Source organism: Candoia aspera, chromosome 1, assembly GCF_035149785.1.
Source record: "Candoia aspera isolate rCanAsp1 chromosome 1, rCanAsp1.hap2, whole genome shotgun sequence".
Taxonomy (NCBI): domain Eukaryota; kingdom Metazoa; phylum Chordata; class Lepidosauria; order Squamata; family Boidae; genus Candoia; species Candoia aspera.
The window spans coordinates 172268329-172284938 of NC_086153.1; positions in this window are offsets into that span (position 1 = coordinate 172268329).

The window sequence follows — 16610 nt, forward strand, 5'->3', positions numbered from 1 at the left end:
AGAAAGGAGCAAAGCAATGGGCCAGAATAGTAAGCTGTGCTGGGTCACTTCCTCCTCTAGCTGCTGTTTTGTGCCTAAGGAAGAGACAGTAAGCCAAGTGACCGGGAGGGGAGGGGAGAAAAATGCATCTCCCGCTGCCCTTAGTATAACAGATTTATTGTGCTGGAATCGGCCTGCAGCCTTTGATCAGGGAATTGCTATAATCCTTGTGTCTTCAGCTATGGCTTTTTTATCTTGGGGGCTAATTATGGCAGGTGTTGATTATCAGCCTATTCATTCATTCATTTAATAAATTTATGTGGCCACCCATCTCATATACATGACTCTAGGAGGCTAACAAAATAGAATAAAAACAGTCTTTGGTATGACTAATTTTTGTTTAGAAGAAAGTATCTCATCTAGAACGTTTATGCCAGCAGGTAGTTTAATGGGCTTGAAAACTATACGCAGAGGTAGTTCATTGCTTCAAGTTCGTGAGACATTTGATAAAATCAATTCCTTTGATCCTTACGTTGGTCCCTTGTGGGGCAGTAGTTATGTTAGTTACTGGCATCTTAAAACAATCCCCCAAAAGGTAAATATATTTATTACAATGTAATATAATTTATTATAATATAGTAAATATTTGCTGTTCCTGGGGTAAAACTCTGATAAAAGTAAAGGTAGCATAGTTTGTTTTAACAGCTGCACAGTTTTTATGTTCTCACTGTGTCTATAGGCTAATAGCATGATATCTAATGTAAATGTATAAAGCTTTTATACAGAACAGTTATTCATTACATAGGCAATACAATTTGTTTTAGTACCTTGCTCAAATATTTATGTGATAATTGTATGTCTCTACTCCAGCAGATGGCAGTGAAGTTCAGTGGGTTTTTTTACTGCTAATATACTGATCAAAAGAGGTAAAAGATTAAAAAAATGAAAAAGACAAAGTACTTACATTAAAAAAAAACCCTCCGTTTTTAAACAACACATTAAACCTTAATCACATGGAGCTATATTGATCATTATGTTGATGAAGAGCTAGTTCTTATGCAAAAAGATAGTAAATCTGGGATGGCACTGTCTTTCTAGTATAAAACAGTAATAATTTCTGCTGTGCCTTCCACTCAGTAAACCTATAGTCCTACAACGCAAAATCATACTCACATCTTTAAACCATACTACTCTTGTTAAAACCATATTAATAAACATGTTGTTTATTCATTCAGTCGCTTCCGACTCTTCGTGACTTCATGGACCAGCCCACGCCAGAGCTTCCTGTCGGTCGTCAACACCCCCAGCTCCCCCAGGGACGAGTCCGTCACCTCTAGAATATCATCCATCCATCTTGCCCTTGGTTGGCCCCTCTTCCTTTTGCCTTCCACTTTCCCTAGCATCAGCATCTTCTCCAGGGTGTCCTGTCTTCTCATTATGTGGTCAAACTATTTCAGTTTTGCCTTTAATATCATTCCCTCAAGTGAGCAGTCTGGCTTTATTTCCTGGAGGATGGACTGGTTTGATCTTCTTGCAGTCCAAGGCACTCTCAGAATTTTCCTCCAACACCACAGTTCCAAAGCATCGATCTTCCTTCTCTCAGCCTTCCTTATGGACCAGCTCTCGCAGCCATATGTTACTACAGGGAACACCATTGCTTTAACTATGCGGACCTTTGTTGTCAGTGTGATGTCTGCTCTTGACTATTGTATTGAGATTTGTCATTGCTCTTCTCCCAAGGATTAAGTGTCTTCTGATTTCCTGACTGCAGTCAGCATCTGCAGTAATCTTTGCACCTAGAAATACAAAGTCTTTCACTGCTTCTACATTTCCTCCCTCTATTTGCCAGTTATCAATCAAGCTGGTTGCCATAATCTTGGTTTTTTTCAGGTTTAGCTGCAAGCCAGCTTTTGCACTTTCTTCTTTCACCTTCATCACAAGGCTCCTCAGTTCCTCTTCGCTTTCAGCCATCAAAGTGGTATCATCTGCATATCTGAGATTGTTAATGTTTCTTCCAGTGATTTTAACTCCAGCCTTGGATTCCCCAAGCCCAGCATGTCGCATGATGTGTTCTGCGTACGAGTTGAATAGGTAGGGTGAGAGTATGCAGCCCTGCCATACTCCTTTCCCAATCTTAAACCAGTCCGTTGTTCCGTGGTCTGTTCTTACTGTTGCTACTTGGTCGTTATACAGATTCTTCAGGAGGCAGACAAGATGACTTGGTATCCCCATACCACTAAGAACTTGCCACAATTTGTTCTGGTCCACACAGTCAAAGGCTTTAGAATAGGATATTAAATAGAGAGGAAAACAGTATCATATATAAGTATTGTTTCCATCATTTTATAATTGTGGCATGAGGCCAATGCTTTTTAAATATTCTCTGAAGTGTCCATTACATATTAAAAAGTGTGTGAAATTAGTCTCACTTTAAGATAATAAGGAACAGACTTAATGTTCTTTAAAACCCTTAACTACTAAGAACTTGTTATGTTAACTTAAATGTTAATAGGTTATTACTGTGAAATCAAAAGATGTCTTAATTTTAATTATGCCGCCATTCTGCAGTTTTGATGGTGTTCATGTTTTGTGGATGGCCACTAGGATGCTGTTGAAGGATAATTAAAATAAATATATTGTCAGATCTCAGTATGTATTTGCCTGTTGTACTAAAATGGTCTGCAAATTACCGAATCTCTTCAGTAATTAGACAAAACGTATTCCTTCTTCTTTCAAGGGCAAGATGTTACATCCAGACTGGCTTGATTCTGTATCATTTACTGTTGTCGCTTTTTAAAACACCCCTCCCTGTTCTTTTGGCAGTAACCTGGGATATAAGAACATAGTGACATGGAATCTTTCTCGGTTAAATTTTTGCGTAACTGATTGCTTATAAAGGAACTGGACTAAGACTGTTCAAAATCAGCCTCTCTTCGGGGAATGCTGCTGTATCTACTGAGGATGTGCTTGGATTTCTTTATGGAATTCTGCTGGAAGGAAAAGTTCTGAGTGTCTGTGTTCCTTGTATGTCCTGCAGCAACTAAGTGGAAGCTATACCTCACAAAAATATTTTTACTGTGATAATATATGAAGCAGCTGAGAAAAATCCACATAGGTGGGACTTTGCCCAAAAGAGTAATAAAAATAAACAAAATTATCATGTATTTTCAGATATTAACTTGTCAAGTTTTACCCTTTACCTCATAATTGCACATTTTTATAGAGGTTGGTATTTGTGTCTGTGTATCCATATCTTTATATATGATTTAATTTATTTAGTATTACTGGAACACACTGGAAGAGAAATTGCACAGTCTTCACAAATATTTAAATACCATGAATATCAAATATTAAACATCATAAATATCATGAGTGAGAGGCTTATAGCCATTTACCCTTTAAAAAGGCACTGAATTAGTTTCCACAAAATGAGGGCCTATATTGATCTTCAGTCATCTCAAAAACCATATAAAGGAATACGGATAGTAATATAGGGGACTCTTGCTACCAAAATAAAGGAAGGGATCTGAGATTGAACAGAGCAAATAAATAGGGCCTAATGTTTCTTGAACCGACAGGAAGCTCTGGCGTGGGCTGGTCCATGAAGTCACGAAGAGTCGGAAGCGACTAAATGAATAAACAACAACAAATGTTTCTTGAAAAGCATTTCATCATGCCTCAGAAATTTCCAGCAAGTGGTTAGGGTCCTGATTGGGCAGGGTTTGTGTTCACAGCAGCCACAATTTGTCACAGTTTTTGCAGGGACTGTAACTGAAACCACGATGGGCTGCTGCTGCTGCTGCTCCTCAGCAAATCTAGTTGGAGTCAGGCCCATAAATAGTTGCTCTTCAGCATGCAACAGAACCCACAACTGGGACAAATGCTTCTCGTGAGGACTGTTGGGCATAATCAGGTTCAGTCTATCATATTTCCAGCATTTGCCTTCATTTTAAAACAGTTAATGTGCTTCCCTTCATTAGTCTTGAGCAGTGTTGAATGGAGGGGGAAAACAATATTTGTGTAGCATGGTTTCTTGCTCCAAAAGAACTCTGAATTCTACTGCATAGATTCATTTAACTGAGTTCCATCCAAAATGGAGCAACCTGTTCCTTTTACTGAGAAGCTTTTCTAAGCTTGTGGTGGTGTTCCTCCTCATTTGTTATAAGATCCCTCTCTGAGGTCTCACTAAAGTTCAGACCAGGAAACCAAATGCAGGCAGCCATGTGTTGAGCAATGTTTTTGCCTCACAATTGTTGTATGATCTGAATATAGAGGGCATAGCATTGAACCCTTTCCCATGGGCCATTTCCTGGTCTAGATGAGGTTGGCTGCCACCTGGAACCTTTGCAGGATGAACAGACCAATTCAGTTGGTCTGCCCCGGCCCCTCAAGGATCTGGATGGATTGCTGGCCATCACTGGCAAAAAGTCATTAGCAACAGGAAGCAACTCAGGTTCTCAACGTGATTGCCCCTGAATGGCCTCTCTGCACACCAATCTCAGTCCCTTGTATACTCAGGACCAAACAGGTATGAAGCAGCAGTAGTGATACTGGAGTGCTGGTAGAGAAAGATAAATGAATCTGACTGAGTCTACATACATGCTCAGGTTTGGGCCTTCACTGTGGTGAAAGCATCTCATTTCATCAATAGACTTTCAGTCTTCTTTAAGGATATTAACTCCCTATTAGGGAGGGATGAACAAGTAGATTCCAGCCTAGTTTCTATGTTCATTCTGCTCAGCATTTTGCCAACAAAATTGCTCATACCAAAATCTTGATCGTTGGTGGGCATAATGTGATGAGGTGACTCTTTTGGCCTGTGAAATGGGTAGGGTTCTCTCTGGCATAATTTCTACCACCTTTGGACCTCTGCCCTTTCTGGCTCCTTCAAGGAACGAATGGAAACAAAGTTCGCTGGAAGTTTGTTAGCATTCCTTTATGAGAAGGATGGCTGTAGCCTTGAAAGAGGCTGTGGTGTGCCCCATCTAAGGAACACACACACACACGGATCCAGACATATTTGACAACCATTATCCAGTTTCCACCTTTTCTTGGAGGGAGGGTGGTAGGAAATCAATGACAAAATATCCTAGAGAAATCATCTGGACCACTTTCAATCAGGACTGATGCCTTGGCATGGGACAGAAACTGAATTGGTTGTGCTGGTCAATTACTTTTGTTGGGACCTAGGGGGATAGGGCATGATAGCATCAACCATGGAATCTTTCTGGACCACCCCTAGGGGACTTAAAGTGGTTCCACTCCTACCTTAGCAGGTGGTTCAGTCGGTGGTGATTTGGGAGAAATGTCAGCCTCATGGCCCTTCATACATATAGTGCTCCAAATATTGGTCTTTCCCTCCATTGCTTAATTGTTCGAAACTGTTGGGAGAATTTATCTGTCAGATTGTAGACCAGTGTTCTACGTATGCTGATGATACCCAGCTCTACGTTGCTACCCTGGGCTGTACCAATGATGTGGTAGAAGGCTTATCCTGATGTCTAAAAGTTGTAGGTTGGAATAAAACAGGTTGAGATTGAACTCAAGCAAGATGAAGTTGCTGTTTGTCCATCAAATTTCTCGGTCAATACCTGTGTTGACTCTCAGTGTGGGGGTGGTAGGTCCATGACTTGGGAATCCTCCTGAACTCACAGCTACTGCTGAATGGGCAGGTGGAGGCCATCAGCAAGAGGGAGGAGATTGCCCAGCTTGTTGGGCACCAATTGCAACCTATAGGGAGTAAGGAAGATGACCTTCATGGAAATATGCAATAACCATTACCTAGGCCAAGGGGGCTGAAACATTTTTTAAGCCTTGAGAAAAAAGATAGCATTTGGAAGAGACTCAGGCAGATGCCTCCCTGATTCTCTGGAATATACTGTAAGAAGTGGAGGGAAGTACAATGCAATCATATTTACAAGATTCTGTTACTATATCTGTTATGGAATGGGTCTCTGAAGGGAGGGTGATGTGGATTTCGGCGGTGCCACTGGTTCTCAGGAAGCAATGTGCTCCCTCCTTCCTAAGACCCAGCAGCACCACCTAAATCCACCACAATAACCATTCTCAATATAAGTAGTTCTAGTCTTCCTGTAGAGTTGATTTCCTGGTCTGGTCTAGGTAGTGGGGCTGATACAATCCTAGCTGGATTGTGAGAATCTTATAATAGTGACCCTGATCATTTCTCAGCTAGTCTATTGCAATGCACTGTACCTAGGGCTGCCTTTGGAGACCACCCAAAACTGCAGTTGGTGCAAAATGCTGGTTCCTGGTGGGTATTACAGACACAAAAAACATTACACCTGTGCATTGGACCCTTCGTTGGTTACCAGTAGGTTTCTGGGTACAACTCAAAGTGGTAGTTTTGAACTGTAAAATTCGATAGAGCTCGCCATCTACAGTAGATACTTGCAGATACCTGCAGGACCACTTTCCCTTACCTGAATTAGCTCATCCAGTATGTTCTTCCCAGGAGAAACTTTTGGGCATACCCCGTGTAATGAATGCCTTTCCCAATAAAGTACTCAGACTCAAAAACAAAGTTTAAGTTCTGATTTTATTAAGGATAGAGTGCAAACACAAAGAAAGCTGAGAATGAGAAAAGCGTGCCTAAAATCAAACTAAATAGCCCTGTTACAAACAGAGTCCCCCCCCCTTCAACTGTCTCAAATTCACATTCCCAGGTGCTCCTAACGAGTTCTGCTGATCAACGGGCAAAAAGACCTTGACACAAAAAGATAACCCAAACACATTCCTGCTTAACGAACAGAGATCGAGCGCTCGGTGCAAGGTTTCTCAGCAGCTCCCTCCCAGCTAGGAACGCACATCAGCGCTCTGGCATGCAAACCGTTACAATGTACCATGCACATCGAAACAATGAACATGACATACCGCCCTCCCCAGAAAACTAAGCAGTAGGCTTGGAAGGGTAATTAACATGAAAACAGTGCACTAAACAGGAGCAGCAATGTGGCGAGCAGGCACCCACTCGGGGTGGGGAAAGTGCTTCCAGCGAACAAGATACTGCAGGGCGCCTTGAAGCTTGCGAGAGTCCAGAACCTCCTTGACATCGAAGTGCTGCTGCCCGTCAATCATGATAGGAGCAGGAGGGGGAGGCCGGGGATGCCAGAGTGAAGAGTCATGAACAGGCTTAAGTAAACTGCAATGAAAGAATTTAAAACTGCAACCATTTTAAATTATGCTGCAAATCCAGACGAACAGTCACAGGATTAATAATTTCAGTGACAGGAAAGGGACCAATAAATTTAGGAGCGAGTTTCTTGGATGGCTGAGGGGACTTGATAAACCTGGTGGAAAGGTAACCAAGGTCCCCGACCTGAAAAGCACACTGCAACGAGCGGTGCTTGTCAGCATGGAGCTTATAAGAAGCCTGAGCATCAGTGAGAGCCCGTTTAATCACTGGCCACAAATCAGCCAGCTGAGCACCCCAGTCACAGGCAGACACCGAAGGGGAGGGGGGCTGTGGCAGCTCGGGAATGGGAACAAACTCCCACCCAGAAACAACCTGAAAGGGGGTTTGACCAGTACTCTGATGAACAGCATTGTTGTACGCCACCTCAGCGAAAGGTAACAAATCGACCCAGTTGTCCTGATGGTAGTTAATGTATGACCTAAGAAATTGCTCAAGGGTGGCATTAAGGACCTCAGTAGATCCGTCAGTCTGGGGATGCGAAGAGGTGGACAATGCCTGTTCAGTACCAATCAACTTCAAAAAAGCCTTCCAGAACTTAGAAGTAAACTGTGTCCCTCTGTCAGTCACCAAACGGGAGGGGCATCCATGGGCACAGTAGACATGCACGAGGAACAAACATGCAAGCTGTTGCACGGAGGGAATGGAAACACGGGACAAAATGGGCTTGCTTTGAGAAATAATCCTTGACCACCCAAATGACAGTCTTCCTCTGGCTGGGGGGCAGATCCACAATGAAATCCATAGAAATCTCCTCCCAAGGGCGAGAGGGATTGGCGACCAGCTGCAAGAGCCCCTGAGGCTTGCTAGGCTGTCACTTAGACATGGCACAAACAGGACAAGAAGCAAAATAGTCTTTAACGTCACGTCGCAGGGTCGGCCACCAAAACTGGCGCCTAATCAAATGCAGGGTCTTCATGAAGCCAAAATGACCAGCCAGCTTGCTGTCATGAGAACGGCTGAGCACGCCAGCTTGTTGAGAGTCAGGGACGTACAACCGGTATCCCACCCAAGCCAGGTCCTGCTCAAAAGAAACCTTGTCCGTATTTGCCAAGAGCCAGGGATCAAATTTCAAAGCGGAGACGAAATCAGTGCGCAGCTGACCAGGCATCTGAAGTCGCCGCTGTCTAGGAGGGTCCCCAGGCGGAGACATTTGTGGGATAGGGTGGGAGGGGGAGGGGGCTCGCGCACGGGTCCTGCTCCGAGTGACAGCGACCAAACCCAATTGAGGTTCTGTGAGGATGATGCCGACAACATTGGACACCGGTCCAGAGTCCTGGGGCAAATGGGACAAAGCATCAGCCAAAAAATTCTTTTTTCCGGGGATAAATTTTAGTTGGAAATCAAAGCGGCTAAAAAATTGAGCCCAGCGAATCTGCTTAGGGCTGAGACACCGGGGAGTGTGGAGAGCCTCCAGGTTTCTATGAGTTCAAACCTCGAAAGGGCGCTTAGCCCCCTCCAAAATGTGACGCCAAGCCTCCAAGGCAGCCTTCACAGTGAAAGCTTCCTTTTCCCAAACATGCCAACGGCGCTCAGTCTGAAAATTTATGGGAGAGATAAGCGCAAGGCTTTAAGTGGCCACTAGAATCTTTTTGAAGCAAAATCTCCCCAATAGAAAAATCAGAAGCATCTACCTGGACAACAAGGGGTCGTTCAGGATTGGGATGTGACAAAATAGGCTCAGCGGTGAAAAGGGCTTTCAACTTATCAAAAGCAGTTTGACAGGCAGGAGACCAGTTAAGCACCGCACCTGGGTTTTTTACCTTGTGCGTCTCCCCCAGCCCCTTGGTGCGCAGCAAATCGGTGAGGGGCAATGCAATTTCCACGAACCCCTGGACAAAACTGCGATAAAAGTTACTGAACCCCAAAAAACTTTGAAGCTGTCGCCGGGTTCAGGGGTGCTCCCAACTTAGAACAGCCCGAACCTTGGCAGGATCCATTTCAATGCCCCTGTCAGAGACCCGGCAACCTAGATAGTCAAGCTGAGTCTTATGAAATTCACACTTAGAAAGCTTGGCATACAGCTTAGCTTTTCAGAGCTTGGTCAAAACTTGTCTTAAGAGCCGTTCGTGCTTCTCCTCCGTTTCAGTATAAATGAGGACATCATCTAAGTAGACCAAGACCCCTTTGAACAAATGATCGTGTAACACTTCATTTATCAATTGCATGAAAACACCTGGGGCCCCAGCCAACCCAAAAGGGAGGACTTTGTACTGAAAAGAACCCAAGGGACAGTTAAATGCCATTTTCCACTCATCCCCCTCCCGAATGCAAATGCGAAAGTACGCTTCACGGAGGTCTAGCTTGGAGAAGATTTTACCAGTGGACAAATGGGCTAACATGTCCTTCATAAGAGGCAAAGGGTACTTGTTGGAAATCGAGACCGAATTTAACCCGCGGTAGTCTGTACAAAGTCTAAGCGTGCCATCCTTCTTTTCGTGGAAAAGCACGGGAGCCGCAACCAGCGAGTTAGCCAGTTCGATGAAACCCCTTGCTAGATTCTTGTCAATGAAATCGCGTAACGCAGCAAGTTCCTTCTGGGTCATTGCATAGATCTTCGGTTTGGGCAATTGAGTGTCCGGAAGTAGTTCTATGGCACAGTCAGTTTTTCGGTGGGGGGGCGATTGGTCTGCCTCCACCTCCCCGAACACATCAGCAAAGTCATGGTATTGGGCAGGCAAACCATCCACAGACAGCCTGGAGGGCTGGGGTTCGACAATTTCAGCCCGCCCCACCCCCACAGTCATGGACCTTTCGGGTACTGGGGCTTGATAAAATCCGTCTGCAAAAGTGACAGTTCGGTGTGCCCAATTGATGTAGGGGTTGCGGCTTGCCAACCAGGGAATCCCCAGTACCACCAGAGGGTTCCCCACTGGTGCTACAATAAATTGCAAAGTCTCCTTGTGGCTGCCCATGTGCAATGCCACCGAGCTAGTGAACTGTGTCGCCAGCCCACCCCCCGCCATAGATCTGTCCAACTGGGTAAAAACCAGTGGCTGCCGGAGGGGAAAGCAAGTTAATTCCAATGCTGCCACCAGGTCAGGGTGGATGAAACATCTGGAGCACCCTGAGTCAATTAGAGCCCAAACTTCGGCAGTTCTGGTACAGGAGCCCAACTTGACCTTCACAGCTAAAATGGGGCAGTCAGCACTCACCATGTCGTTCTCGCGCCCATCCTCCACCACCTGCCTATCGGCGCCGTTTAAGGCAGGTGGAAGGCGTTTCCCGCCGGTTGTTCGGAGGCAGTTTGTGCATCTCCCGCCATGTAGACATCATCCTCCTCATCCACCGCTGCCTTGGCTGCAGTCAGTCGACGGGGGGGTGGGGGGGAGGCGACTTTGGTGGCACCTTTGGTGGTCGCTCCCCGGGCTTACTCTTCTGACAGTCTGTGGCTCGGTGTCCTGCTTTGCCACATCTGATGCATTGCCCACAGGCATACCGGTGTTGTTTTTCATCGTCCCATGCTCAGGAGCCCAATGGCGCTGCTGTGGCTCCCTGTCGAGGTCCCTTCACCATGGAAGGTGATCTGTCATGCCGTCTGGCTTGCATGTAGGTATGCTGGGCACATTCAGCCTTACCAGCTAGACAGATCCAATCATGTAGTGATTCCGGGTCATCTCTGCCCAGCGCCCACTTCAGAACGTCTCAGTTGAGCCCATCTTTAAACCTGTCCACTAAATTTGCCTGTGACCACTCGGGCACCTTTCCCACCAAGACTTTAAATTCTAAGGCATAGTCAGCAACTGACCTGGGGCCCTGGACGAGATCCTTCAGAGCTTCCTTGGCTCTAGCCTTAGCAAGCGGATCTTCAAAGTATCGCTTTAAGGCGGTCAAAAAATCGGCAAAAGAGCCAAGTTCAGGGGCTTTCGCCTCAGTTAACTGCACATACCAGTCGGCTGCCCTGCCCTTAAGCTTCATGGCCGCTGCCGTGATTTTAGCCTTTTCCGACGAGAAGCAATGTTCGAATTGTTCCATGTAGCTCATGGCATTGGTGAGGAAGAAGGATAACCTGGTAGGGTCGCCATCAAACTTAACAGAAAAGTCTTTCGTGACCCCTCCTGCTGGAACGGGTCCGACAGTGGGTCGAACAGGAGCCCCCCAGGATACTGACGGTGGACCCCTCCGTGGTGGAGATGTGTCCCACGGCCATCCGCGGCCTCACAGCATCTGCGGCTGGGGAGGGGGGAGGGGGGATGGTTGATTGGGACCTGGACTCCCATCGCCTCTCACCTGACCACCCATTGCCGAAGAAATTGATTTCAACATGTATTCTATCGACTCCAGCTTCGCCTCCATCACTCTTATCCTTTCAGGCGTGACAGCTTCTTCCTGTCGCGGAGCATCGGGTTGTCGTCCCGTCGCCACCGTTGTAGACTCCACTTCGGGAGTCAGGGGAAAACGGAGTCTCCAGGACGTGTGAGACATCCCCAGTCGGGGTTCCCCCATCGTATCCCACATCATCTCCGGAGGGGAGCCAGTTGTTATGGGTTGTACCAGTTCTCCCCCCTCCCCCGATCCACCCAACTCCGGGCTGGAGCTGGAACCTCCCAGGTAGTGGGCGAGGTGAGAAGGGAGTGGGCTCGGGTCCCAGCTTAGGAATGCCAATTCGAGGAGCTGTCTAGTCACGTCTCCGAACCCTGTGGACTCTGGTTTCGATTCTGCCATCGCTAACTTCTTCTTTCGCAAGAAATTTTCTTGGTAGAGACTAGCGAGGTATTTTACAGTGATTCTCAGCTTTATGTAATGAATGCCTTTCCCAATAAAGTACTCAGACTCAAAAACAAAGTTTAAGTTCTGATTTTATTAAGGATAGAGTGCAAACACAAAGAAAGCTGAGAATGAGAAAAGCGCGCCTAAAATCAAACTAAATAACCCTGTTACAAACAGAGTCCCCCCCCCCCTTCAAACGTCTCAAATTCACATTCCCAGGTGCTCCTAACGAGTTCTGCTGATCAACGGGCAAAAAGACCTTGACACAAAAAGATAACCCAAACACATTCCTGCTTAACAAACAGAGATCGAGCGCTCGGTGCAAGGTTTCTCAGCAGCTCCCTCCCAGCTAGGAATGCACGTCAGCGCTCTGGCATGCGAACCGTTACGATGTACCATGCACATCGAAACAATGAATGCTTTCATGGAACAGAAGCCAAAAGGTGCTGTTTCTCAATTGCTGCTCTTGTGGAATCCCCTCTCCTTAAAATTAAGATTTGCTCCATTCTGCCTAACATTCCGGAAGCCATTGAAGATGGAACTTTTCTGAAGAGAGTTTGGTTGAATAGCTTGTCACAAGTTCACTTTGAATTACTTACTTCGTTTTATTTGTTAAAATTATTTTATTTGGTTTTATTATGATTTTTTTTTATTTTTCATCACTTCAGTTTTATAATTTAGCCTTGTATTGTTGTAACTTGGATGAGTTATTGGTTTGTTTTTAATGTTATGTCTGTTTTTGTGGATTGTTTTATAAGCCACCATGAGTCTGTATGGATCCAGCAACATTTTATTTATTTATTTATTTATATTCATTATTCAAATTTAATTACTGCCCATCTTCCCCCAAAAGAGGGACTCTGGGCGGTTACATACTAGTAGAATCAATAAGAAAGTACCTGTAGTGCTATGTCTAGTGTCAGTCCAATGCCCACACTTCTAAGAGTATGGGACAAGAGTTCGGGCATTAAACAGTGGTTGTCCCAGACCTCCTGGAGCTCCTGGTACATCCCTTTCTCTATAGATTAGGTAGTATCAGACTCCTGGCGAGAGGACAACCTGCTTGGAAGTTTTATGTCTGAACAAGTCAGTGTGACCTCAGTTGTTCCCACTTTGAAATTAATATCTATAGATAGCAGGTTAGGTAATCTCCTTAATGAGTCCCAGTTGTATGGGTACACTGGTATACAGTTTCTGAATTGGACAGGCGTTTCTGAGAAGTAGAAAGCTTGTCAAAACTGTGCATACATCACCTAGGATTTATTTCATGTACTGCATATCTTTTCTACGCCTTATTCTCAAGGTCCTAATCACAGCAACAACTCCTGCATCAGAAAATGAATGGCTTTGACTACAATGTCATGTACATTTATCAGGAAATAAGCCTTATTGAACTCAAGGTGCCAGTTTCCTAACTTACTTCATAATCTCAGAAAAGCTAACAGCTTCTAAAACAACTAAAATATAAAAATGTGCCCTGTTTCATAAATGTTTAGTAGATTTAGTACCTGTGCAGAATGTACAGAATTTGTACAGAATGAAGAACAATTAAAAATCTGAAATTTTAAATTAATTCCTGTTTACCTTCAAACTATTGTAAACTGCCCAGAGCTGCTTGGAGTCGGGTGGCATATAAATTTAATAAATTATTATTATTACTATTAAAGTAGCTTAAACCAGTTTATTAAAAAATTAAAACATGAATAAGGAATTTGTAATAAGACTTACAAACTCCTGGAAGATTATGAGAGTTAAGACTTGATTAGGCTCTAAAAATAAGTGGTTTAGACATATGCAGTATTTGTTGTTAAAATTTCAATCCTATTTTTTCATAATTAAAAGCAATTGCAAAGTAATAGAAATGGATATTGTAAAACAGTGAAAAGCCAAATGTCTTTTACTTTATCAGGAGAATCTTATTCTTTTGCCTATGAAGAAGGTTCTCACTGGCCAAAATAACTTTTCTTTTGTAAGGTTCCTTATTTGTTGATAAAAAAAAAATCTAATGTCATCTTAAGGTTTTGCTGCTGCTTTCTTTTCTCTTCATCACAGTTCAGCAAATGCTTTATTTTACCAATACCTGTAGCTCATATAAATGGCTGCCTAATTTTGCCCAGGGATATTTTCAAGGATTGCTTTGCACTGTTTTACATGTTCCATTTTATAAATGTCTTTAGAGGTGCATTAAATAATCTATAGGAAGGAGAAAAACTGATTTTATACAGAGTTTTGCTGTTGTTGTCTCACCAACCATGCTTATGGAAAATAATTTTTATTTTATTTTATCTTTATTTAATTTATAGCACTCAGCTCGTGCAACTTCATTTGTATAGCATTGTATAAAAATACAAAGTTATATATTGATCTGATTCAGCATGGCAATTTGTTATCAAGAGCAATCTAATTTGAGTTTATTATAATAATAGCTTTAAGGCTGCAAAAATTTTAATGGAATCACTAAAGCCAGATCGCTAAATAAGAGGTACCTTGAGAAGCAGTGGATGAAAATGGGATGAAAAGTGCAAGTTTAAGAATGGTCTCAGAATTCCTTAATAGAGAATTCTCGTGTTTCATCCATACAACCAAGAGCATGCAAAGATATTTTTTGTGGAAGCTTCTCAACTTTATTTAATGTGTTGTCTTCTGTGTTCTTTAGTCTCTCTCTCTTTCTCTTTCTCTCTCTCTCTCTGTCTCTGTCTCTCTGTGTGTGTGTGTGGATCTCTTTCGTCCAGTCTGCAGAGGCTGCCTTTATCCTATTTTGAGTGCTGCCTTATTCTCTAAGATTTATAGTTTCAGTCCTAGCTGATGTACATCTTCTACTGATGACCTCAGAATTCATAAGATACATGAGAAGCAGAATGACATTCTTAAGCTACATGCCTTTTGCCTCCACTGCTAAATAAGGTGTTTGGGATGGGCACTTCAAGAAGGTTAACAAGCCAACATGCAATAGGACTAAAGGCATGAAGCTGGCTTCCAAAAGCATTTTAAAAAATCTGTTAAGCTGTTCTGCTTATGTATGTATTTCATGCATTTTCCAGAAACAAGGACAAATCATCAATAAAATAATGAGAAGAACTAACCTCCATCCCATTCAGGGAAGTAGTTAAGGCACCTTTCATCTGCCAAGACTGTTGGGGAAAGGAGTGATTACTTCCCATCCTGCATTTTCCTTAGGAATATGGGAACTAAATGTCCCCTTCTCTAGAACAAAGAATATAGACATTTGCCAGGGAGCCAAGTTTTCCTTACCTTTTCTACTGTTGTGGCAGTGATTTGTTGAAAGTGAGGAGACCTCTTAAAAAGATGTAGCTATTCCTTCCCACCTCATTCATGCTCACCACCACTGCCACCTGGAGGAGTAGGTAGCCAAATTTTGCCGTCTACTCTTGCCATTTAATTTACATTTCAGTTTCTAGGGCATTGTTTCTCAAGCTTGCCAAGTTTAAGACGTATGGATTTCAACTCCCAGAATTCCCCAGCCATCACTGAAGTCCACACATCTTAAAAGTTGACAAGGTTGAGAAACACTGTTCTAGGGCTTTTCATGACTTGTGCATCATTTCAAACATTTACCTCATTTTTCCTTAGCAAGGCATAAAAGAGCAAATGACAATAATAATAATACCATTAAAACTCTTAGAAATGTACAACAGAGTTTAAAACAGTGATCTCAAGACATGCAATAACCAATGTTAGCATTTCATTCCATTCCACTCCCAAACTAATGATGAACATATAAGAGTTCCAGTTTCTGGAACCTGCTCTCTAAATCTTAGAGAAGAAGGCAGCACCAAAATAGGATGAAGGCAGCCTCTGCAGACTGGATGAAAGAGATCCACACACAGAGAGGAGACAGACAGACAGACAGACTAAAGAACACAGAAGACAACACATTAAATAAAGTTGAGAAGCTTCCACAAAAAATATCTTTGCGTGCTCTTGGTGTGTGGATGTCAAAATTGATATCAAAATTTTAAGGTACAGTTATGTGAAAGCCCTATGGAATTTATTAGCTGTAAGCTGTTCGTGGTAGAGGGCTGGTTTAAAGCAGATCTTACTATGTCTCAGTTGTATTCTGGGTGGAAGTAGTCTAGTAGGGAAGCTCTGTAGCAAGTGCATGGACTGGGGAGCATTGCAGCTGCAAGAATCTGAACCGCTTGAAGAATTACAAAACAGATTATTATTTTTAAAGATACAGAGAGGGCAAATCTACCAGAATTAGCATTATGCATGATAATCCTCAGATTTTGAATCAGCCAGTGAGAACTATCTCGGGGCTATCAAGCTAAACTTTTTCCTCTGAAGAGTTCAGTGAATTGAGAATTACACACACACACACACACACACACACATATTGTTGACTGGTGATCTCTCCAAAAATGTAAACAGATATAAAAGATATTATTATCATCATCATCATCATCATCATCATCATCATCTCCCCCTTCTGTACATATTCACACAGAGAGAGAGAGAGAGAGAGAGACCTACTGTATTTGATCAACCCAAGGCAGCAAACATACCTAATATTCCTGCCTCCTATTTTCCCCACAACAACAACCCTGTGGGATAAGTTGGGCTGAGAGAGAGTGATTGGCCCAAAGTCACCCAGCCGGCTTTTTTGTTGCTGCTGCTAATTTCTTAGTTACATGTAATAGATGCTGCTTTTGTTTTTATTTATTTTGGATATATATACATACATAACATA